A 27762-nucleotide genomic window follows, 5' to 3' on the forward strand; every position below is an offset into this window, starting at 1 on the left:
AACCCATTTCTAAGGTTGTCGCCACCATTTTTATTATAACCCACCCACCCACATACCTCGGCAATATCACTATCTTGATCACTATCTTCGCAAAACGAAGAATTGTTATCGTAAATGAAACCTTTCCAAAGGTCAAAGATCATCTACTCCAGAAATTTATATTAAGGACACAATTTCTTGAGCTTCTGTCCTCCAAGAGATTATCACTCAATGAGAGAAAACCCTACTAGGTCCAACATCCACCGACAACTGTCTAAAGTGTAACTCTGACACGGGGGTATCTCAACCGAAAGAATAAGATCAGTCAGTCCTTGATTACTGTCTAGAGCGTTACTCTGACTGGAACCGATAGAACACGTTGGGAGATCAATAGGCTTTTCTGCCATTGACGATAACTTCCTGTTAGTCAGCATTTCAGATGTCATCCTTAAAATAATAATGGATTTCAGTTGACCAATGACATACGGAAAGGTTTCATTTGCGATAACCATTCTTCGTTGCGTACGTGTTTAAAGGAAAGTGCCCATCCTACTTCCCATGGCAACTCAATCAACCCCAAGAACTGCATGGACACGGTCAAAAAATGTCATTTTTCAACCGCCTCCATTGAAAAAGATCGGAAGTCACATTTTCCTGTAATCTGTTTTCAAGATAAACACAACACAGCGATATCACCTCGTCGACGATGTTTTCCACTTGATAGCGGTGAAAAAATCCAGTCTTTCAACCAACGGGACACATTCTGTCCACAGGATGGAAGTCTATTATCCACCTACCTGAAAGTTAAATTTCCTTCTCACCTTCCTCGATATTCTGCATTCTAAGAGATCCTATCACCAACGTGAAGAATTCCCCATCCACGGAAACTGCCTGTAACATTATTCAGGCTGGTGGGGCCAGCCATAAACGCCTTTTGTCAGCCCCACATTTGAGAAATTGGTGATGCCTTCTGGTGTTGAAAATAGCTCCGCCCAGTGTGCAGCATCTCAGAAGATGTCACTAAGTAATATAACCTTTGCTGTGGATAAAAGCTAGACTATCAAAATTCGTGCAGATTGTTGAAAAGCTTTCGCGAAAAGCATTTCAACAATTCTTCAATGAAGGATCTCTTCTAAACAGCACGATGAATTCCGAATTCACTCGTACAAATGACAATTCAATAAACGCGTCTAATGTTTCATAAAATTAATTGTCAATGAGTGCCACTCCTTGAGATGCATCCGAAGTTCGCAATCCCCACTAACCTGTCTTGCAGAACATTTGGAAACTTCCTGTCATCTCAATCCATCTGTGAATTCCACGGAGTTATATAGATACCTTCCACTGTGACGTCACAATGCGACCTCTCTTTCTGTTTCCAATTTGCAGAAATTTTAGTTGACATTCTTACCAGATACATCATTTTACCACGATTTGTTTGTTACGCTGCATATCCTTAATACTCAACGTATAGTGACAGTTCCACAGAATAATGCTGCCTTATAATTCTTCATATCCTTCACCTTCTCTGGCTGGCACGGTGCATCCCTTATCCCTATTATATCTACATTGATTGGCTTAATCAAAAGTTCATATATTCATTGAATTTATTTACAATATTCCTTTAATTACTATACATATTGTGCCACGAGGATGTACCAGAGGCGTTGTTTCTCGCGTAATGGAACTGTACACTATAAACTGGAATGTCTAAATTTTTGAATACATTGTGTTCGGCTGTAGGTTTAACAAGGAGGAACCACCCTTTTAACAGATAAGTTGAAATTACATTAGCCTAAAATAAATTAACGATGCCAACGGTTAACCTACTGGTCTTCAGATTAGAATCCCATGAACTCCTGATCTCATTGGCTTCACTTTTATTTTGTTAATTCTTTTAATTAACTAGTGTCAATATATAATAGATTATCAACTTAAAAGAACTGAAAAATCCCTCATAACACAATTATAAATCTCGAGGATGTTTTCATCTGTACGATCTATTAATCCATCATCAGTACTTGTCCCATATATGTTGTTGGCTTATTTTCAGCAAATATTTTCGTTGGTATTTGCATATGACTTACTGAAAGTTATCCATGTAGCTGAGTTTGTTTTTGTTACAAAAGCATTTGCCTCACTAGCTTTGGTTGCAATTCAGAAACCATTTTCTTCTGGAAAGAGTCTTGATGGACATCAGTGGTTTCGTGTTTTGCGACATGCTGCCATCAATTCGGTGATTACGCTTTTTTTGATTGACTTGGTCTTGGTACAGTGTGACACCCGAAGAACAATTTTACTTATAGAACACAAGGATTTAGTTATCAGTGGAGCTAGTGCCCTATTTACTCGCACACCAGGTCATTCTAAGTTCAGAGGTTTGGCCCTTTTGTTCCATGAACATGATGATACTGAAATAGTGCCGACAGAACATCTAGAAGGTCACCATCACCGTGTTATTAGCTATCTCTTTTATTACATTATTACATGGTTAGGACTTGCCGATCACAAGGGTGGAGTACTCTTATTATTAGTAGTATTATGCCTACAGTCTACGTTTAATAGTGCAGCAAGGAGACTGTACATATAGCAGGGGCAAAGCGTCCTAATAACATATGAAGTTTTGTATCACCAGTAATTTTAGCACCATGGGAATTCTTCATGTTTTTCCAGCATCTTCAATTTCTTTAACAAAGCTTATTTAGCCGCTAGTTCTTTTGGCATTACTTGTATTTGTTTTGGACTATTATATAGAAGGTATCTCTGCAGTGCGATTAGACAGTGCCCACAGTGCCAAAATAGGAACTCTTTGTAGTAAAACTTATGCTTAGTTGGATGTGGAATCATAATTCTATAATACATTGGTCATCAAGGAGTGAATCTTCTTCTCAAGGTGAACGTGCTTTGTCTGGTGGTGTTATTTTTAGCTGGATTATGTTTGTATTTGCAACACGTATCGTACCAGCTCCAGTATCTCTGGAATCAAAAGGAACACTTGTCGGCTATTCAGCTTCAGGACTTCCTTTGTATACTTTTACTGGAGAGGCTTTACTTTGAACAACGCAGTCATTTTTAACAGGTGTTAAAATGGGTTGAAATAGATAATTGAAGAATCTGATTCAAGAAGAATATTCTATTTCTTAATCTGATGTTCACATTTGTTGAACTGATATATGGAATTTGGACTAACAGTTTGGAGCTAATATCAGATGGATTCCATATATTATTTGATTGCTCTGCCCTTTTTATGGGACTCTGTGCTTCTCTCTTAGCTAGAAAGAAAGCAACAAAACGTTTTTTTTCCATATGGGTTTGGCCGTGTAGAGGTTTTATCAGGATTTATAAATGGACTGTTCTTGATTGTTGTATAATTTATAATATCAAAATATCATTTATGGTATCCACTGAATTTTAAGTAGGTTGTTTGATCCTTCTAAAATAATTACAGAACGACTGTTGACTGTGTCCGTTGGTGGACTATGTGTTAATCTTGTTGGAATATTTGTGTTTTGGCAAACGCATTCATATTTTCATGGTCATGCACATCATTCGTACTCTTCACATGGACATAGTCATTCTCATGGTCCTTCTCACCACCGTGGTGATGATACAAATATTCAAAGTGTTTTCTTACATGTTCTTGCAGATGCACTGGGAAGAGTTTGTGCCATTGCATCATCACGATTGATTGAACATTTTGGACTCTGCATTGCTGATCCTCTTTGTTCACTGTTCATTGCTGTCATTCTATTTTTGAGTGTTAATCCTCTTCTTAAGCATTGTGTTCTCCTTCTACAAATGCCCAGGCATATGGATTATTAGCAATGCTTTAATTAAGGTTTTTGCACTGGAAGATGTTCTGTCATATAGGGACCAACATTTTTGGCAACGTTCAGCAGAAGTTAAAAATGGAAGTATTCATGTTCAAGTTAAACCAGATGCAAGCGAACAGAAAATTATAAACCAAGTTAAAAATATATTTAAATAAATGTGGTACACAATGTTTACTATTCAGGGAGAGAAAGAAGAATATTTTCATCACATGTCAGCACTTCGGCTAATTATCAACATACTACGTTATCAACTTTCCATGTAAAAGCTGGTGATTTGACTACTACTTTTTTCCATCTGTCTTTATTACATAGTGTACGTTATTTTCTATAATACTACCTTTCTCTTCTAGAAACTAAGCATTCAGCACTGAAAGATTCAGTCCTGGGCCAGACTCTGGAGAGCTTCGCACGGTATAGAATCAGACACTTCCATCTCTGTAGCGCTCAATATATTGAATGTGAAGCAGGGCCACCTTTTTCCAGAATTACAGACCGTGCACCTCGTTGCATGGATTCCATTAAGAGTCTGAGAAACTCTACTTCCAGATTTCATCTTCATTTAAATATTTATCCACTGCTATGGCTATGGGCCACCCTTTGACCAACTCTCGGAGCGTACGCAAACCTTTGCATGAAACCATGGAAACCATCATCGAGGAGAGGAACCTGCACACCTTGGCAAAACTCCTTTATGGCGGAATGGATTCAACAACATCTGTTAAGTTACGACAAACCTTTGGAGCACCGAACGAACCTGGCGCAGTGCAACACCTTTTCTTAAATCATCTCTACAAAACCTACAGTACCTTGGAGCAGTTTCCAGCGAATATGTTCGGATAATATAATTCCTCTTTCGAATTGATGCATCATCATTCTGCAGCTCGAAGCGCTATTGACAAGGTACTTTTAAAGAAGCGTATAAACTAGACGTATTGATTGTACTTCTTTCTCACAGTTCTGAAAATTAGTCTATATATTAGCTTATTTGTAAGTGTGTTTTTCTTGTAAATTCAATCAATGTAATCACCATGAATACTCATAATGTACACTTCTAGCCGAAACAGGCTGTTCAGGGGGTGCACACTCATGCGGAAATAAAAGGATGTCAAATAATATACCGTCAGCCACTTGAATGGTGGACACGAGACAGTCTGGCTACTTGACTTCATAAGGTTTAAGCCATACTAACACCATACGTTTGGTACAACAAAATGCGAATTGAGACTCGTTAGACCACGAGTTATCCTTTTCCACTATTACATAAGAAATTCACTTCCTTCTTTTCCAGAAAGAAGTGGATATCTTATATGCACCCAATTACCAAATTCCAGATCCTTCAAGAACTCATAGTTCTGTTGCAAATAGGGCAAAAAAATTTTTTTTGCAGACCGCAGTACAAAGTTTTATTAGGTGTTTTGTTGTTAAACTAAATCATAAGTAAATCTGCAGCCATTGTCAATGCACTGCAAGATGGGTGGCTTCTTAACAAGCCGTGTTGAGGGAAATGGACAACAATCTGCTACACTGGTCGGTAGATCGACTCTCTTTGGGAATCAGGGGCTTGAACCTCGTTCCACTCAAAGAGCCTGTGCAATTGCATTACGGCTCCTGACCACTAGCCGAAACAGGCATTAAATCCTATTTTAATAAAGATTATTTGTAATAATAAATATGACATTGTAAACGGGCTAACCAGGTTATTAATGAGGACTTCAGCTCCACAAAGCACCTGTTCTTATAATTAAAAAATAGCCTCATGAATCACATAGAATTATATGTGGTCAATCCATACGTTTTTGATTGGAAAATTGGAGTGAAATGTAATTTGAATACGGTATGAAAAGCAAAGCTAATTGTGATATTTTCATTGAATCTGTGGATTGCCCGAACATGTAAGCAATATTTGCACATTCGTCTCTGATTATTGATGCCTTCTTAGTAATTTAAATTGTTTGCTAAATTTGTTAGATAAACTGTCATCATGGAGGAAAAGGCAAGTCATTAAATTGGTGAGTACTCTTGGTTCTTTCGTAATTTGCTCCTTTTGAATTCAAGGTGTCTGGAAGATACATGTTTATGGATTTTTAATCCAGCACCAAGGAGGAGGAAAAGCATAAAAAGAAAACATTTTATTTTTATGATTAATATTTCTTTTTATAATTATAATATTTATTTAAAATAAACCTTTAGAAACAGTGTCAATTGGCGTCAACATAGAATTAAACGTAGTAAGTTGACATATACCATGTTCACAAGTTCCGTGGTATCAGATAAATAGTGACGCTTTCCTGAGTTCATTAGTCGATCCAATCATTGTAAAGATTGGTGTTCTTTCCTATATTCAGGAAGCTGTTATTGTTGGAGCACAGTTAGCAGGAATCACAATTGAGAAAACAAAGGAAATCACTGTGGTGTGGACAGCAACCATCTCGAAAGGATACGGGTGGAAGACAAAAGGAAAATGCGTTTAATAGTTCTTAAAAGTGGAAAATGGAAGAAACTTATCTTCTGCAGAGTTCGTATTTTATTTTTAAATAACGGTTGCAAGAAACAGAGACAGTTGCAATTTTTAATTAAAAACTAAAAACAAAATACGAAAGTATTGCGATACATTATGGAAATAAGAAATATTGGCAAACTCCAAGCAGAATTCAAAAACCCATTTGTCAGGGTTGCAACACCATTTTTGTAAAACTTTAGGGCACCACGATTTAAAGAAGGAACAAAATAATCCTTGAAACCACCCACCCACATACCGTAGTATTATCATTTCATCAAAGAAGCACCTCAACCCGTCGAATCCTGTTAATTGTAGAAACTGCTTCCAAAGTTCAAAGATCACCTATTCCAGAAATTTACGTTAATCCGATTCGCGTTCGCAATTTCGTGAGCTTCAGTTCTCGAAGACGTTACCCCTCAATGAGAGAAAGCCTTATGCAATCACCGTCGACTGTCTAATGTATAACTCTGACATAGGGGTATCTGCACCGAGAGACAAAGGTCAATCAATCCTCGATAAGAGTCTAGATCTCTGTCTGGGGATTATCATAACCGAAATAACAAGATCAGTGAGTCGTTCAAAACTGCCTAGAGCGTTACTCTGACCTGAATCGAAAGATGTGTAAGAACCTTATTCTTACAAGTATCCATGATAATAGAAATATCCCGGAGAAAAGAAAATATAGAGTAGAAAAAAATAAATTATAGTTTTGTAAAGTAAATCGGACGGTTTCTAGATTTGCGTGCGCTCGCTCTCTCCAGTAAGGTTAGGTAGTGGAAGGATTAACGTAGCAACTGGGGGGAGCCGTTCGGTACAATGGGAGCACCGGTAAAGGGCAGTCCTTGTTTATGATAACCAAAACGAGGGCAGTTCTCTGATAGAATGGAATAAAGGGACCGCTTTTAACCCAAGAAGGTACGGACTTTTAAGACTAACAGGGAAGGGGTGACCCGCGATTGAACATACACCGGATTAGCTTGCCACTAGATGCAACAGGCCGACTCTGGGAGCACTTTATAAATTTCAAGGAGCGGTAGCTTGAAACAAAGTGTGACTAAAGTAGTAAGTGGACCGAGATGGATATATGGAAAAATCTAGAAACTTGTAAGCTCCTGGAAATTCCGGCGAAGCTTCTGGAAAATTCGGGAAATCGGAAGTCCCCTTTGGAAGGATAAGGGCTTCGACACGGAAGTAGTAAGGGCGAGCGAATGAAGATGAAGAGGTAGATAGAGATCGGGCTATGATTGGCTAAAAATTAGGGGGATCGGAAGGAAGAAAAAGGCGATGCGGGAAAGAAAACAAAAAGAATTTGTTTTTCTTCCTTAATATCCGACTCAAGAATTTGAGTCGGATATTAAGGAAGAAAATGTCTGTTGTTCACGTGTGTTTATATGAGTCGTGTGTTGTTTGTAAGTTAGTGGGAGTTGGGGACGCTGTTTTTAGGGACAGTTCGAAACGCGAGACCTGGGGGAGAATTGTCGCCGCAGAAAAAGGATAACGCAATCAGAGGAAGGATGAAAAAGTGAACCGACCTAAGCAGTATGGCAGAAACCGAAGATCTCTGTATTGGAAGATAAGTGAGAAAAAAAGGGGTGACCGGAGAAGAAAAGAAAGAGAAAGGGAACTTTGAAAGGTCCAGTTTCCCGATAGAGCAGAGAAGCGAAATCTGACGATTCTGTCAAGCATCCTAGAGTCGTGGAACGATTCGGATACCCACAGCAGACCGGGTAGGGGGGGAAGCAAATGAGTACCCTGACAAGATTTCACAGTTGCAGAACAGAGAGAGATGAGAGTTCGGACGGAAAGCAGATTTCAATATAATATTAGCCGCCCGCTAGCCACATGACGAATTCCAGGAGGATCCTGACAACACCCATATATATATACATATATATATAGAAGATGATGGTCGCCCTGAGCAGAAACAAAGAAGAAGCCTGCAAAGATATCCACTCAGCAGCATATGTAAATACTAGATAAGTACACAACACTAGGTTAAGAAAGGAAAGGACTTTAGAAGAAGTACTCTTAAATTAATAGAGAGTTTCAACATGTACTAGTATAAAGGGAAGTCAGGGAGTCTGATAGGCAAATTGGACTTATTAAATAGATAACACAAAAACTGGCAAGGCTCTTCACAAAGTGCATCCGAAAAGGTGTGACGCTTAAGCAATGGAATAATGCAATCATAGTTTTGCTGCAGAAGAAAGGAGATAAATCAGAAATTGGAAATTATAGACCAATTAGCTTGTTACCCCACATCTGCAAGTTGTTCACAAGGGTCATTACTAACAGACTAGAAAGAATACTTGACAAGAATCAACCGAAAGAGCAAGCTGGCTTTAGGACAGGATTCTCAACTGTAGATCACCTTCACGTAATATCACAGCTAATGGAGAAAGCAAATGAATATAAAACACCATTATGCCTGGCATTTGTGGATTATGAAAAGGCATTTGACTCCATACAGCATAAGGCAATGTTTCGGGCACTGGAAAGACAAGGCATAGATACTCCACATATTTTGATTTTGAAGAAAATATACGAGAGTGCTACCTCCTTTATTAGACTAGACAAAGACAGTAGGAAATTTAAAATTGAAAAAGGAGTTCGACAAGGAGACACAATATCTCCGAAGCTGTTTACTGCTGCCCTTGAGGAAGCTTTCAGAAGATTAGACTGGTCGCAGAAAGGAGTCAATGTGAACGGAGAGTACCTAAACCATTTACGATTTGCAGATGACATTGTAGTCATAAGCCACGCTCCCAAAGAATTAGAGGAAAATCTTAATCAGCTATGCACAGTTAGTAAGGATTTTGGACTAAAATAGAAGTAATGATGAACAAGTATGCCACAGAAAGGGAAATAATGATTGAAGGAGCAGTAATTGAAAAGGTGGAGTCATATACTTATCTGGGACAAGTTATTAGCTGTAATAATGATAAATGGCTGGAAGTCAAGAGAAGAATAAATTTTGGATGGATAGCATTCAGGAAATATAGTCACATACTGAAGAGCAATATCCCAGTTTGTCTGAAACGTAAAATAATGAATCAATGTATACCCCCCACCATGACTTATGGAAGTGAAACTTGGGCACTCACCAAAAGAATGGAAGAGAAGCTGGGAACTACACAGCGAAGAATGGAACGAATTATATTGGGAATCAGACTGTTAGATAAGAAGAGAAACACATGGATTAGGCAGCAAACTCAAGTAAAGGACATTCTTATCAAAACAAAAGAACTAAAATGGTCTTGGCCAGGACATATAGCTCGAAGACATGATGACAGATGGACTAAGAAAATAACAGAATGGTACCCAAGAGGAGCTAGACGAAAACCTGGAAGACAAAGGTAGAGATGGATAGATGAAATTCATGAGTTTTTAGGTAGTAAATGGATGGCCAGTGCTCAAAACAGAAGGAACTATAAAGTTGCCGGAGAGGCCTTCATCCTGCAGTGGATTGAAAATGGCTGATGATGATATAGATAAGATATAAGGGCTGTAAGCTTAGTTCTATGTACACGTAAGAGATATGTGTTATCGTGAGATGCAAGAATGTCAAACACCTTATTTTGGAATGGGTAATTGGGGAAACTTTAGAAAGAACATATATATATATATATTCAGAAGTGTATGCCGTGTCCCTTACTGTAAATTTCTACTGCAAGGATAATGAATAGTGTTTTCTGAGATGTTTACTTGGACCTGATGGAGCTATTGTCAAGACACACGAAGAAACACAGTGATGTGTTTTGATATTATTATATTGCAAAAACTTCTTGTTATTCAGCATTTCAGATGGCATCTTTCAATTAATAAGGGATATCAGTTGACCACTGACACACGGAAAGATTTCATTTGCGATAACCTTTATTCGTTGCGTAAGTGTTTAAAGTGCCAATCCTACTTCTGATAACATCTTCGTTGAGTACTGAGTACGATGTTATCAGACTTTGATACCTTGACCTATTTAGCATTAGTAGAGGCATATGATGCAATTGATAACATTTATCCTCCATTTAACGTAATGAGGAATACAAAGCAGCAGTTGTCCTTGTCCTTGTACCAGCTCTTCCTCTACCTTGTTTGGTCTTATACAGCATCTTCCTATTTATATATACTTTCTGTACTTTTCATTTAGGAGAATATGCTTTTTAACTGCTCTGCGCTTTATTTTCTCTCCACCATTTTTCACCTCTTTCCAGGATTCTCGCCATTACAGTCTTTTTATTATCAGATGATCGTTCTTAACACTTTTATCCAATTTTTGTAAGATTTTGTGGTTGTTATTAATTTATTTAAGAGCCAACGCTGTGGGGAGCTGAATTCCATATCAACTAGATACCGCTAGGTGGCGGAAGTCTATAAAGAACTGAATTTTGGTGCTCCACTTTTTAGTTAATTTAGTAACGATAAAGGCTCTCAAACCACGCACATTTTGTATCAGTGAGAAGCTCTCTTCTTCAAATACCAGCAGAAGACTAAAATAAGCAGGTATTGCATTTAATTTTTAAGATTAAATTTTATTTTATTTTATTTTTAAGATTAAAACCCGAATATCCGATCAGACATTTTCCAGTACAGTATAGCTTAAAATACAATACGTGGGCCCACCGAGGCAACAGACCAGACTAAGTCATTACAAGGGCATACATCCTGCTGATTCCCCTGCCCTAATAGATATTGCTATTAGTGCAGCTGAGCTGAAAGGCTTCAGAACAGTTTCAGTAGCCCACCTTCTCTTGTATGCCCGCATTGAATTAAATACCTTAAAAGCAAAATTGCGACACAGTGTGACTTAGAAAGAATGGATAAAGTTTTGGGATCAGAAGTAACTGAAGAAACATGTGGCTTATGCCAAAAAGCAAACAAGTATACTATTAAATGCATAATTTGTAAGGCAGTTATTGGGAGATGTTGCTCTTCAGTTGCTGTATCTCGCGTGAACCGAAGTAGAAAGAAAACGTTTCTCTGTTCATCGTGTAAAACCAAGAGAGATAATGATGGGAAAGAGTCAGGAAATAAGACATCTAAGGAAATGTCTAGCGAAGGCGAGTCAGGGGTTGACGACTGCAGTGATTCAGAGACAACGGAATTCTCGCAAGGTAGCTGCTTTCGGATATCCGGAGAAAGAAATGATATAAATAATGACACGGTAATAGAAATCCTCGGGTGTGACGCATGCCAAGATGACTGCGAACATCAGAGACGCGATACGAGAACCCATGACGGTGATAGAAATCCCAGCACAGAGACTAGAGTCCGAGGCAACGGGGGAAAATGAACTCTACATCTCGGAACGGAAAGTGAACAGACACGAATATCACTTAACAGAACTCCTCTGTCTCTCTCCGATGTACACGGCCCTGCGGGAGATCCAGGAGGAGAACGACGAACTAAAGAAGCAAAATATTAAAATTATTACGAGTCAAAATTATTGGAGGAAAAATTAAATACAGTAGTGGCGCAATTACAATTAATAGATAGAAGAAATGACAAACACAATGCAGTATCACTATAAAGAAACAGCAAAATTGGGCAATAACCAATGATGTGGACGCAATGAAGACAGAACAACATAAACGTATACAGAGTGATGCAGAAGGAAAAATAAGGAATGATAGGTGTAATATCTTACATAACGAGGGTGGCGAGACACGTAAGCAGAGAGTATCAGTAGCCGAAATATCCACCAAGAAAGACATCGAATCTAAACCAGGAACAAGATCAGACCCTGTCAAAATATTTCCTAACCCCCTCATCATCTTCATCATCATCAGCCATTTTCAATCCACTGCAGGATGAAGGCCTCTCCAGCAACTTTCCAGTTCCTTCTGTTTTGAGCACTGGCCATCCATTTACTACTCCAAAACTCATGAATTTCATCTATCCATCTCCGCCTTTGTCTTCCAGGTTTTTTTCTAACTCCTCTTGGGTACCATTCTGTTATTTTCCTAGTCCATCTGTCATCATGTCTTCGAGCTATGTGTCCTGCCCAAGACCATTTTAGTTCTTTAGTTTTGATAAGAATATCCTTTACTTCAGTTTACTGCCTAATCCATGTGTTTCTCTTCTTATCTAACAGTCTGATTCCCAATATGATTCGTTCCATTCTTCGCTGTGTAGTTCTCAGCTTCTCTTCCATTCTTTTGGTGAGTGCCCAAGTTTCACTTCCATAAGTCATGGTGGGGAGTATACATTGATTCATTATTTTACGTTTCAGACAAACTGGGATATTGCTCTTCAGTATGTGACTATATTTCCTGAATGCTATCCATCCAAAATTTATTATTCTCTTGACTTCCAGCCATTTATCATTATTACAGCTAATAACTCGTCCCAGATAAGTATATGACTCCACCTTTTCAATTACTGCTCCTTCAATCATTATTTCCCTTTCCGTGGCATACTTGTTCATCATTACTTTTGTTTTAGCCATATTCATCTTTAGTCCAAAATCCTTACTAACTGTGCATAACTCATTAAGATTTTCCTCTAATTCTTTGGGATCGTTGCTTATGACCACAATGTCCTCTGCAAATCGTAAATGGTTTAGGTACTCTCCGTTCACATTGACTCCTTTCTGCGACCAGTCTAATCTTCTGAAAGCTTCCTCAAGGGCAGCAGTAAACAGCTTCGGAGATATTGTATCTCCTTGTCGAACTGCTTTCTCGATTTTAAATTTCCTACTGTCTTTGTCTAGTTTAATAAAGGAGGTTGCACTCTCATATTTATTCTTCAAAATCATAATATATGGGGTATCTATGCCTTGTCTTTCCAGTGCCTTAAGCAGAATTGAGTCAAATGCCTTTTCATAATCCACAAATGCCAGGCATAATGGTGTTTTATATTCATTTGCTTTCTCCATTAGCTGTGATATTACGTGAAGGTGATCCATAGTTGAGAATCCTGTGCTAAAGCCAGCTTGCTCTTTCGGTTGATTCTCATCAAGTATTCTTTCTAATCAGTTAGTAATGACCCTTGTGAACAACTTGTAGATATGGGATAACAAGCTAATTGTCTATAATTTCCAATTTCTGATTTATCTCCTTTCTTATGCAGCAAAACTATGATTGCATTATTCCACTGCTTAGGCGTCACACCTTTTCTAATGCACTTTGTGAAGAGCCTTGCCAAGTTTTTGTGTTATGTCTCTTCCTCCCAATTTTAACAACTCTACAGTAACTTCATCTTCACCCGGGGCTTTCTGATTCTTCATTTTCTTCAATGCATGTTCTACCTCATCAGGAAGAATATCGGGTATGTCGTATGTGTTGCTAGTTTGCAATCCATTTTCCCCACTGCTGGCATCATTCCCTCGCTCCTTGTATAATTCTCTATAGTAGTCTTCTGCTATTTGAATTATGCCTTCTCTGCTGTTTATAAGTACACCATCGCTATTCCTCAGTTTCACTATCATTTGTCTTTCTGTATTACTGCTCATGGCTGCTGATTTAAATCCTGTGTTTTCCCTTAATGCTTGTTCTACTTTTCTTGTGTTAAATCTTCTTATGTCCTCACAGAATCTCTTTCTAATGACTTCCATAACTCAGTATACTCAATTTTCTCCTTATCAGTGTTTTTCTTTCTCTTCATTTGTCGCCTTTGTTTAATCATAACAAGTGTTTCTTGACTATATTTTTCTTCTTTGGAGTTCTTTTTTTCTATAGGTTTCTTGGGCTTTATCACTTTCAGAAAGTTGTAATATTCCTCGTCGATATCTTGGTCCTGAGCAGTCTGCAGAAGCTCAAACTTGTTCTTAAGTTCCAGTACATACTGCTTTTTCTCCTCCTCTGTTATCTCAAAGACCATTGTATTATTTACTCGAGTCAGTTTTTTCCTTTCCTTTCCTACATCTATATCAAGTGTACATCTTACCATTCTGTGATCACTTCCAACATTTACCTTATTCAGGACGGTAACATCATTCACAATATATCTTCTGTTAGTGAGCATGAAGTCGATTTCATTAGTTGTTAATCCATTTGGGCTCTTCCATGTCCACTTCCTGTTCACCCTTTTCTTGAAAAAAGTGTTCATTACTGACATTCCTTGAGATTCTGCAAATTCCACAAGTCTTTCACCTCTTTTATTTCTTTCATCAATTCGAAAATTTTCTATAGTTCCTCTTTCTGCGCTGTTTTGCTTTTTTCCAACCTTAGCATTGAATTCCCCCATAATAATAGTGTAGTGGGTTTTCTGCTCATCTAGAAGACTCTCAATTTCAGTGTACATTTCTTCAACCTCTTCATCATCATGGCTCGATGTTGGTGCATAAATCATTATAATCTTTAGCTTGTACCTCTTAGAAATCTTGAGTATTAGTCTTGACACCCTTGGTGATGTACTTTTGAATTCCAAAATGTTGTTTTTAAAATCTTTATGGACCAGAAACCCAACTCCACCTTCACTCCTTTCACTGTTTCCATTGGTGTACAGCAGATTTCCACTTGATAAACTTATAAGTGATTCATTTCTTCTTCTTGTTTCAGCCAAACCGATGATATTCCAATTCACATTTCTTAATTCCTTTTCCAGCTCTAATATCCTGTCTTCACCGATGAGTGTTATTACGTTATAACAGGCCAAGTTCAATTTCCGTGCATGGCAGCCTGGTCGTACCCAGAGATTCTTAGCACCCTCTGCTTCCACTCTGATCCTCTCGCTGCCGTAAGAGGAAGAGTGAAACCTGCTGGGGACTGAGGGCCATTTCTATTGTTGTGCTCTCATTGCTGGAGGGTTTGGTCTTTTCCTCTTCACGCTGACCAGGCGTCTTGAAGAGAACCACTCTACACGTTCGTTGCCACCTAAGTGACGTAACAGGGCTTACCATTGAGAAGGTGTGCATGAGTGGATTTTAGGGAGGCAGGCCAACCGGACTTCTCCTAAATCTTCTGTAATAGAGAGATATTGGATCCATCAGTGTTTTAGGCTGAGTGTCTGATAACACACAGGATACCTGTTTCCCTCTAAGCCCCTAACCCCCTACCAACCCAGAACCCAAAGACGACAGAAATAGATATTGGTCTCACTAGACAACCTACGTTCGCTCAAATTGCGACCCTTCCCCCGAAGTAACCGCAGGAAAACGCGTCAAGTGAATCTGCCGCGTGGATGCCTTCCCACACTAAGCAAACCACTTTACATAGCAATCCTGTAGGCTACAAGCATGAAAAAACATCACAAAGCAATGATGAGCACAGCAGACCTGACACTTCAACGAAACGTTCGTTAGGACACACTCAGAGACCAGCGGACAGATTCAACATAACCTCTGTACAAACCAGAGGAAAAATATTTATCTCAAGATTCGACCCACAGACGAAGCCAAATCTCATAAAAGAAATGTGCAACAGAGGAATAGAGATCGACGTAGAAGTTAAGAAAATTCGCACAAGACATCCGGAATACGCTTCTTTCGTAATCACCTGCCCAGTAAGCAGTGAAGACCTTCTCTTGGACAAAAACATCTGGCCAGTAGGATCGCTCGTGAAACCATACAGAGAAAGGGTCGGGAAGCCCACATGTAGGAACAACGCGGCCAACTTGCGAACTGCCCAATAGCAATCAGCAAACAACTGAGCTGACGAAAAAGAATCTAATGGGGTCATTCTTTTCCTGCAAAATGTAAGAAGTACTTCGAATAAGCTGCACACACTACAAAGGTTATTGCTTAACTCGGAGCATGATTTCATATGTTTAGTAGAAACATGACTGCAAAATAACAGGTACTTCGATGCCCTTGCGCACTCCTCCGGTTACTATTACCTTGCAAATGGTAGAGAAAATAGAACAGTAGGCGAGGTAATGATTCTGTTCAAAAAAGGATTCACGGTAGTCAGAGAAAATGAATCGCAATCGGAAAATCTCGAGGCTATCATTGCCATCTCTGGAACAGAAATGAAGAGATTTCAATTATGCTTAATATATCTACCCCCAGAGCATACTAAAGAAAACAGAGCTGAGCTTTTTACGTGGCTTACCCAAAACATCGGGAGGCAAACAGTGAATTGGATGGGACAGTGCAAGCCTTAAATATGAACCAATTGAATACACAAGCAACAAGAGGAACTCAGTGCCTGGACGTGAATTACAACAACACTTCAGACATAAGGTTGAAGGAGAACGTTATGAAATTCGCGCCAGATCACCGACCACTCACATTTGAAGCCACATTAAGAAGACAACGAGACATCCGACTATCTGGTTGGCATTCGAAAAGTATAAAGAAGGGAATCTTCTCAACAAAATATATCAAAAATGACGTCATTGTAAAACACCTTACCGAATACAATTGGCTAAACCTATACCTCTTGAGCACCGATGCTGCCTTAACAACACTCTCGCAACCACTTTTATATATAGCGCAAGAAGGAGCTTCTAAGGAACTAAAAGAGTCAGAGAGGGAAAACCCTTGATTCGGCCCACAATTAAAAATAATTTTCAAAAATAAACAAAAACTGTACAGGAAATGGAAAAGAACAAGGCATCCAGAGGATCACATCCGGTACAAGCGTGAAAGAGGACGTTTCACGAAGGCTAAGAAACAGACACACCTTGAAATGATTATAACAAAATCATTTTTGAATTTGTTTATAATCATTTTAAATTACTTGCATAAAATGACTGAGAAAACCTTTAAGGATTGAGCTGAAGCTAAGTTTGGAACACCCCTCAAGGAAAATCAAGTTAACAGTGAAGATAACATTAACAAAATGCAAGATGTAATCAAGAAAATTAAAGACATTAAGAACACTAATAAAATTGTGACTAACAACGAACAATTGAAGGAAATTAGTATCAGCAGAGACAACTTAAAAAGAACAATCAAGTCTCCCAAATAAAGCTACAATCGGATTAGACAAATTCCACTTTTTATGATTAAAATACGTTGCCGTTTCATCATCGATATATTGTTACATCTATTTCAGACAATAATGGTGGAAGAGGATGTCCCGAAGCTGTTGAAAAGCTATTACGCAAAACCTATCCCCAAAATAAAAAACCCTAAATCTAAAAGACTTCAAACCAATCGCTGCTGGATGCTCTTCGCAAAAAATCTTCGAAAAAACAGTCCTCGACATCATCATCCAACATTGCTTCAAACACAGACCTGAATACCTGCACTCAGTACTTCCTCAGAGAGCGACCATCACCAACCTCATGGGAACCCTACTAAGGATTCAGCAAGCGCTAAATAACAAGCAGTAACTGGATGTTGTTTTCTAGATGTGGCAGCATCATTCGACAACATATTCATCCCAGATCTAATAGTTATTCTGAAGGACTAGATGACATGGCAGATGAATTTACTTATTCGGGTGGCCTAAATAATACACTGTAGTCACACAAAATTTAAGGATCAGTCAGATTTTCACCTGTAGCTGCTCATAGGAGTGGCCTGGATTGGGAAAAAAGCATACCAAAGGAACCACGGGAGGTACAGAAATAATGAAGGAAACAACAACGGAAACAAAATGGTACAGAGGGATTTTTTAAAAAATGGCAACATAGCACTGGCTGCCATGATTCAGATGTATCACTGCCAAAGATGGAACAAAGGGAGGAGGTGGTCCTCAGTAGGAGATATGGCCACCCCTAATGTCGATGCAGGCTTTGCACCACCTGTCCATACTTAGAACAATGTTGTTGATAAGTTCTTGCGGTAACATCGTCCATGCCTCTGTCAGCGCCATCTTCAACTGGTGAACGTTTACTGGTGGGTGTGGACGTTCCGCTAGGCGTCTCCCCAGAGCGTCCCATGTGTGTTCGATGGGATTTAGACCGACATAACGAGCAGGCCAATTCATACGAACAATATCCTCACTTTCCAAAAGCATATCAACAGCTGCAGGGCTATGGGGTGTGGCGTTATCATCCATAAACACGAACTCGGGGACAATGGAACCTCGGAACAGACGCACATGGGGAAGATTACCTCAGTAGAGTAGCATGCACCGGTTACAGTACCGCCTTCCAGTATCTGGAGTTGTGTACTCCACCCAAGATAACTCCTCCTCCTCCCCAAACGAGAACACCTTGACCGCCATATCGATCCCTTTCAGTGATGTTTTCAGGATGATACCGTGTGCCAACCTCTCGCCAGATTAGCTGACGGCCAGAATCATTGATGAGACTGAATCTACTCTCATTACTAAAGAGTACCTTAAGTAAAGATTTTGTGGTTGTAACCTTTAGAAATAGTGTTGGTCCTTAAGTTTTGCACACCAGTATATTATAATACCATGTGGTGATTTAATTCGTAATAAATGTTTTCGAAAGGTCAGCTGGATTCAAAGAAATTTTTCAATGCCTATTACAAATGTTAACGATTTGTATTATGACTGTACACGTAATACACACACTTCTACAACACATATGTAAAATAGTAATGGATTCTACATTGTTATTATTTGTTGTTATTTGGTTTTAGGAGAATTACTAACTAAAGCCATATTGCTCCTTAGATACTGTAAATTGAGAGTGTGTGTTCTGTGGTCGATTTTCTATCTGCTGAACGAAAAACACGAGTTTAAAAAATAACCATGCTACCCTCGCCTGAGACCGACTAACTCAGCCACTTTGTGATAAAAGCCCAGAAGAATTACTCTTTTCATCGACGGGACTCAAACCCAGGTCTTTTCCACTTGGTCTGGGGAGGATGGTGATTCTACCAACTGTGGTATTCACGAGGGCCTACGGATTCTACGATCGATCTATCTGTCTGAGATATTTGAAATCCAAGTGAATCACAAAATGACTTGGAGGTCGGTTGCAATGGTCAAAAATAAGGTGCAGTTTAACATTTAGTGAGCAGTTAATTTAATCGATCCTCGTAGGTAGCACACTTGTAGAATCGCGACCCTCATCACACGAGTGAAAAAAGACCTGAGTTTGAGTCCTGTCGTTGATGGGAGGAAGTTTTGTGGGCCTTCCTCAATACTTCCTCAAAAATACGGGTTGCCACCACATCAATTAATTCTCTCTTTTTGCTTTACTCACTGGGAAAGACACATCTCCAGTACTTAGGATGGTAAGTCATCTTCGTTTAGATGATTCTTTGAGATGTCGAACTTGCACCACTTGAAGCCGGGCAGTCGCAGGCCAGAGATGCCCCATTCGCTTGTCGTTTCACTGGTACGGTTTTCCCCCGAAAAACTGGGGGTTTTCGTCCAGCAAAGCGTGTAAGTCGATCAGAGAACACACGCAATTTACAAAGACAATACACATGGGTAGTTGAAAGTAACTTTCGGGGTTTTTTTTCCAACTCTACAAATGTTCGACCTGCAACTCAATTTTACGATGAAAATTCCTGCGCTCCTGAAATTGCTCGGCTTGCTGTTGATTTTCTTATTGGTCATTGACTGACCGTGACTTTGTTACTGATGATTGCTGAACTTACTGGATGTCACATTTGGCGTAATTTGTTTATAAAGGTTTGTGTCCGCTTCGGAGCTAAAATGCCTTTGTAAAGTTATGTATGTCGGTTAAATGGTACTGGCCTTGGCTTTTTTTTTTTAACAGGTTGGTGATTGTTATCCTTGATTATTTTCTTTCATTTTGTATATTACCTTTAATTTTCGATATTTATGTTATTTTTTAAAAATTTTATGAGATTATTGTTTTGTTTACTTTTAAAATCACAAAGTGTTGTTTGATTACCTTAATTGGTTGAAGTCAATCTTGCGTACAGTGGTTAATTTTGATGGACGTGTGTTTCCGGCTTGCTGGTTCCGAATAGTCAAATTGACAGTTCGTATCTGTCCATTTCTACAGATTCTTAACAGTGAAATGAGGCGGAGATCATCTAACGTTCCAGGTGCCGCCCTGCACAAATACATACATCCCGTTAACACCAAACGACTGCAAAGCTCGTCGAAACTGGTGCCATCAACATGAGACTTGGCGCCCTGACAAATGAGGTACAGTTCTCTTCTCTGATGAGTCCCTTTTTCGCCTGCAAAGAGACTCTAGACTTAACTTCATCTGGAGACATCAAGGAATGCGGTGTCATCACTTCAACATCAGAGAAAGGAACACCTACGGTGGAGACGGTGATCTCGTTTGAGGTGAAACGGCCGCACCCCTTCATGTTTATGATAGAGGTACCGTAACTGGCCAGAGGCCAGTTACGGTACCTCTGATGATTGAAAAAGATTTTCTTTTCATGCACGACAACTACACTGCACACAGAACTGAAGTGGTGGAGGGATATCTTGAAACTGAAGAAATCCAATAATTGCCATGGTCAGCAGGTCAACAGACTCAAATCACATCGATCATGCGTGGGACGCCTTTGGCCGTCGCATTACACGCCGACAGCCAACCCTTGGGTCACTTTAAGAGTTAAATTCTGCACTGGTGTAAGAATGGGCTTTATTGCCACAGAATCTTACACACGGCTTTAAATTTAGCATGGTTTACCTCTGTCAGGCCTGTTTAGCCGTTGAAGTCATACGCCGTATTTGTCACGTGGCTAGCGCAGTAGCGTAGCGGATTTTCTTTCGCTCAAAAAAAGGGTTGAAAGAAGCAGAACGTCGAGAAGTTCTGTAAGTAACAATAAATTATAAATGAATCCGGACAGTTATTATCCTAACAATTTTTGCATCTTCCATTTTCCATTAGGCAATGAATCCAGATGAGCAACTGTACAGCGACAATCATAAAATGCAGGCGACAGATGCCAACAAGCTTTTTGAAAAAGTCTGTACGAGGTTAAAGTGGAGCGACGATGATTATGTGATGGATATCGGCTGTGGACCAGGTGATACGACAAAGGACCGTCTCCTTCCGCACTGTCAGAAGTTGAGAAAATTGGTGGCTTTTGACGTCCTCCCAAATATGATTGACTTCTGCAGAACACATTACTCGGCAAAAGAAATCGAATATCATGTAGCAGATATTGAAGACAGGTAAGTACCTTCTTCAGCTAAAACATTAAGACCACCTATTTAATTGCGTGTTGGGTCTTTTGCCATGAAAACACCCTGCACCGAGTGCGTCATGGATTTCACAGGACCTCGGAAGATGTCCTTAAATACTCTTTTATTTTCTTTTAGACAGCGACACGTTGAGAGGGGGGAACAAGTTTCTTTCTTAGAAGGTTGAGGCTGGCAGGGTGGTCATAATGTTTTGGATCATGAATTTATATTACTGTGTTTGATTGATTGTCTCCTGGCACATGCTCTCAGGAGGTTTCTCCTAATTGAATGCAATAATAAACTACACTGCCTTTACTAAAGGTATCTAAAGGTTTCAAAACATCACGATATTCTCAGAAAATATTCGTTGCAATCTCAGCTCAGCCCCTTATCCTGTTCTGCTCTAAAAGGATATTAATGCTTCACTAACACAATTAAGTTAAAATATTGGTTGAACACTCTAATTGTCGTATGAAAGGACATTTTATTAGTACAATGTTCTGTATTTCAGAAACTCCTTTCCTCTTGAATGGACAAGCAAATTTGCGAAGATATTTTCTATTTACTGTTTCCATTGGATAAAGGACTACCAGGCAGCGTTCCAGAATGTGTTCCACTTGTTAGCACCAGGTGGTTACTGTGCCATCCTGTTCTGCAGTTCTACTCCTGTCTGGACAGCATTTGAATATATCAAAGTAAGCAGTCCATGGAGCGAATACTTGAAGGTCAGTCTCTTTCTTTCTTTCTCTTTTTTGAATTGCCATATTAACTTTTTCAGTAGCATTTTTCAAGTGGATTCAACTCGGCTCTAAAGAAAACTAGCTAGTAATATACATTCCTCTATTATTAATAACTGGACATTCCTTCGTTGATAGTTGATCAGTTTACCCTGGTAACGTTTCTGAGGCTGCACTGGGTTGCTATCTAGTCGATGGACTACAGTTGCCAGTATGTGCAGTTTACTTACCCCCACCAGTTGCAGACCAATGCATTACTAATTTTTTGCTTGGCTCCTGACCTCTATCAAGTGCAACCAGAAAGTAACGATTCTCGTAGACTTCAACCTGCCCCTGACAGCTGCATCAAAACTCCTCGATCAGTTAATTTCGGATCTGTCGAGTCTCAACATCCATTGCATCTGTGTTCCCCCTCTCGCGGAGAAGCCACATTACAGAGAATCTTTTCCAGCCATGGGAGTGTTGAAGCTGTAATCAGCTCTAATTCGACATTTCCCTCCGACCGCAGGCCATTTGAAGCTTCTCACATCCTGCTGAAAGAATACTATAACCAACCAAACCAATCGAAGTCGATTGAAAAAATCACGAAAGCTGTATATGATCCAAAATACCTAAAAATTCAAACAGCAATGGACCTCTTTAGGCTCTACCCCTGGCGAACTCAGTGAAATCGATATACAGGAAGCTGCGTTTTGGCTTTATAAATGGTTATCTTTCATTGCTAAATTGGCCATGTCAAGAGTTTGCGTTATCTGCCCACACTCGAAGCCGTGGTGGTCCAGCATCCTTATGCACTAGTTTAAAGAAAAACAACGACTACATGCCCAATTGAAGAGATCACCCGCAGAAAGATCAAACTCAGCGTACTCAATAGCCATATACAGTTTCCAGAAATCCAAGAAGCAGGCTCTCAATTCGTTCATTGAAAAGAGGATAGCTTGTGGACAGCGATCATAGTCGGCCAATCACATCCTGTCAGCAGAATCGTTAGACCTGGCCGAATGGTGCGATCATGTAACCTGGTTCGTCAAAACAGACAGTGCAGCTGCGGACTCCCCCTGGAACCGACATAACTAATCTCACGAACGTGACGATTGGCGAAGAGGAGCTAATCAAGGCCATCAACGCCCTGTCCACTAAGAAATCAATGGGAAGTGATTCTATTCCCACCTTTTGCCTTAAAGTTGCTTCCTACTTCATCAGCGACGAGCTGACAAAGTTGTTTAATAGAATTTTACAACAGGGAGTCGTCCCAAACGCTTGGCTAAATTATGGAGTCATTCCAATTCCAAAGGTGCAGAATCCGATCTCTACTGCTGACTATAGGCCTATTTCAATCTCCTCCCCCTTTCTCAAATGCCTTGAGAAGTGCATGTTTAAAGTGGTTGCCAATCAGATCCTTTCCAGAGACTTCAGCATACACTTACGCGCTCACACAAAGATCGCCGATAACATGCATACAGACTCTGAATTTAAAAACCCTTCAAGCCTGGGAGCAAGGCTATGTTATTCATGCTGTTTTTCTGGATCTGAGAGCAGCCTTTGTCTCAGTCCAAGTTAAGCCACTTATGTACCTCCTGGAAAACAACTATGGTTTCACGGGTAATGTTTCGAAGCTCCTCAGAAATTTGCTGACCAAGAAGTGCCTTATCTTCCAGCAAGGGAATAACTGCATCAAGGGTAAATCGACTTCCACCTGCTTCCAAACAGGTGGAAGTCGATATACCCCAATGTGGATCGTTGCCAGAACTGCTTTTTTCAGCGATATTTATTCCACTAATGAATGAAATACCTGCGTTCATGGCCTACGCCAACGATATTTTTGTTACCTCTCAAGCCTGGCTAACACCTCACAACAAGCCCAGGCAGAGGAATTATCGAAGTCTATCATCCTGAACAAATATCTCTCCTCTTTCTGTGAACAGGCTACTTATTTTGGGCTTAAAATAAACCCTGAAAAGTCTAAAAAAAAAAAAATTACTGTATTAGGGTTACCCGTAAATGAAATTACATTAACCCGTATTCGTGTCTGTAAATTGTGTGTGTTCTCTGGTCGATTTGCCTGTTTTGCTGGACGAAACAACCTCAGTTTCTGAGGGAAAAAAACCTTGATATCTACGCCTGAGACCGACTAACTCAGCCACGGAGTGAAAAAAGCCCACTAAAGTTCCTCCCGTCATCGACGGGATTCGAACCCGAGCCTTTTCCACCCGGTGTGGGGAGGACGGTGGCGGTACCACTGTGCTACCCACGCAGACCCTGAAAAGTCTAAATATATCATCTTCTCACGTAGAGCACAAGCAGACCTCAATCCAGCTCTCCATTGCGGGGAAAGTTCTCGTCGCCACTCATTCAGTAAAATTCCTAGGAGTGGTAATGGACGAAAACCTAATGTATAAGGAACAAATCCAGCAACTGCGTTCAAGAGCATTACGGGCTTTCTGGGGTGTGAAACTTGATCTCTGAAGAGTGCACAACAAAGAAACAGACAGAAATTTTCTCCTCTACTATTTTAGTTCTATCATCAGTTATGGTATTGAGGTTTGGTCGGCTGCTCCTTTGTCCAGTCTGAAGACACTCTGGGGTCTGGATTTCTTGATCCTAAAGTGGACCAAGAATTGGGCTCACCTACCCCATACAACATCAAAATCACAGATCTGCATAAATCTGAGATACACCCTGGCCCAGCACCTGGCATATGCGAGGAAGCTCACAATGGCGTTTAATCTGTGCTCCGCTGCTCTTGACTTCATCAATATCTGGGAAATCGTAGGCTGGAAAATCCGTAGACCCCTCAGAAACCGTCCGGTGCTCTGTTCTAACCTGCAGAAGCTATCGACCTTCAAGCGACACTTCCCGAACAGCATCATCGGCGCGCTAAACTCTGCAAACATTGATTTGGATGTATGGTCCAGAGATTCTGCCTACAGAGAAGAAAAGCGCCAATCCATAGTGAAGTGTAGTCAGCTTAATTGTAAGATTCCTCTGGTTGCCTGTAACGGGAATCGTGTCCTACATTTCTATGAATAAAGAATTTTATTATTATTATTATTATCACGTCTTACCGAACAACCACGTGCCAGACACAACTATAAATATAAGGAGACAGTAGCACGAGTGCAATATAACGAGTTTGACAGAGTTAACGGAGTTCCAGCGCAGAATGATAAGGTACCATATAAGCAATCGATCTGCAAGTGACATTTCAATAGTATTGAAGATCGGTAGGAGACGATTGATGATGCGATCTGTAAATGGAAGCGGACTGATGCTGCAACAGTTACGAAACAACCAGATAACTTCCGAAGCTGACGGAACGTATCAGGCGCGTCCTGCCAATTATCTTTCAATTGGAACCCTGGTCGACGCTGTTTAAGCATACAGACCCTCAGTGAAACGATTGGGATACATGTCACTACCAGTACTGTGCATGGATGCTGCATGATATGGGTTGCCACAGTCGTGTAGCCAACCCCAATCATCTCGACAATTGCCATATCTTGCTTGGTGTGAGACCGCCGATCTTGGACTCTAGACCAATAAACAGCTGTGCTTTGGAGTAACGAGAAAGGTATATACCTCACCATGGTCTTCAAGACCTAGGTGAGGTATATGTCTGCAGAAAGCTACCTGCCGGACTGTATCATACGACAATGAAAGTTCACGGTGTCAGTCCGATGGATTGCGGCTGATTTTCCTGTTTTTGCATGGGACCATTGGTTGTCTGAAAAAAAAAAAAAAAAACATGAATTCTGAGGTCTATCTAGATGGCCAGAACATATAAATAGACCTAAGAATATAATGCTGTACCTACACTCTGGCAGTACGCCGGGGATGTCTTATAGTAAAAAAAAAAAGCCACTTTTGAAAATGACTCATAAAGACTCCTCGCGTCTTGACAGGAATCGAACTCAGCTCATTTTCCATCTGGTGTGAATAGATCGGTGAATCTGTCAACTGTGCTACACACGAGGGCGAACACGTGTGCATTACGCTCCAAAGCAACTATGGCTATGAGCAACATTCAATAATATCTGTAATAGTTCGTATTTTTCGGTGGATTTTCTTGTTTGCCATGCAAAAAATTGAAGTTTGTGGAAGAATCTTCACTTGAGGAAACCTGACGCGTGACCAAATAACCCAGTCACCTTGAGAAAAGAAAACCACAAGAAGTGGCCATCGAATGCTGATATGTGCATGCTTTTTTTTATGTTGAATCCAAAGATGAAAGACGCACAAACGTTTAGTACACCAGTATCGTTTTTGGTTTGAGAATTGAGAAGACATAAGGTACTTATGGAAATTGGTTTCAAATTTCTGTATACTGCAATTTTCAGGAAAAGCAGTAAATAAAAGTAAGGTGTTCCAATGGATATATATCCTTTTTTAGACCGAACTAGTCAAGGTAGTTGGCAAATTCCAGAAGTGTATTATTATTTGATGCTCGTATCACAAGAATCTCACTGCGTGAAGAAATCAGCGTGAGGAGCTTCATAAGTGTAGATCCTGCCTTTTGGCCCCAAAAAGCAGGATCCGCACTTTTGGTACACGGTTGGTGAACATACTGTAGGCAAGGAGGAACAGCCTGTTTTCCGAGTTTTAAGCCATTTAATACTGTATGAACTGAGAGATTGTGTTCCTGAATAAACATTCTCCTATTAGATTTGGGAGATGCTCTAGGTGGAAATCTGAAACTGGAGGTGAGATTCTTGGTTCTGGTGGAAACTATGGAGATATATTTCTCGGTCAGTGTCAGACGAGGTTTGGAGGCCGTTACTTGGCGGAATAAGGAGGTTCAGGTAGGAAAAACAGCTTTATAAGGAGGGCAATCAATATTGGTAGCTCGGAGGCATCCTGAGGAATTTGAGCAGGATCGGCTGCTGTAATGAGGGTATTTTTGTATATGTCTAGATTGGACATTGGTTTCGCTAGAAAGGTTGTTGATAAGCATACTAGGATATGAAGTGGGTAGAATATAATGAGCGCTAGTTGAATTACTGTTTAGTTCTTGGAGTTGTAAAGACTTTGTTTTTAATGCAGTCCACCAAGTCTGTTAGTTATTTTTGGGTTGCTGTTCCTCAAGTGTAAGACCTTGCATTTTGCTGCATTAAAATATAGCTGCCACGTTTCTAATCATTCTTACAGCGTATTCAAGTCGTCCTGAGGGACGCTGCGTGGCGCTAATCACCTCCTCTATCTTATGGAAATCAGAAACAATAGTGGTGTCAGAACAAATCCTTGGAGGGGAAGGGGGACTTATAACTCGCATATTCTTGACTTTGATCTCTGGGTTCATGATATGAATTACTGTAGACATCAAAAATTATAACTCGCATATTCTTGACTTTGATCTCTGGGTTCATGATATGAATTAATGTAGACATCAAAAATTTCTAAATTTTTCTAAAAAATTTCTTATCGAGACAGAAACTGTTATCTCGGTTTTAAGACTTTTTTAAAAACCGAAGTATGCTGGTACTGAAAAGTTAAGGTACTTTTAAATACAGAAGGATTAAAACTAGAACCAAATATTTATGCCTAACCATTGTCAAACAACCATCCGTGTTTGTCCCTTAAAACCATTCACGTGCATTCTGTTACAATTTGAAAAATCGAATAACCAGATACAAGCAGCCTTATGTTGGAACCCTTGTATTTCTTATTTACCGCCTATACTAAAGATTGTGGGACCATTTTCCAAAGTACGCAAATTCTCTAAGACCAGTCTGAAGCAGTTCTCGTGTTACCCCGAAAGACACCAGTTTTCTATCCTAAGCAACTTGCTT

Source organism: Mastigoproctus giganteus, chromosome 8 (assembly GCF_048544385.1).
Source record: "Mastigoproctus giganteus isolate SK-2022 chromosome 8, ASM4854438v1, whole genome shotgun sequence".
Lineage (NCBI taxonomy): Eukaryota > Metazoa > Arthropoda > Arachnida > Uropygi > Thelyphonidae > Mastigoproctus > Mastigoproctus giganteus.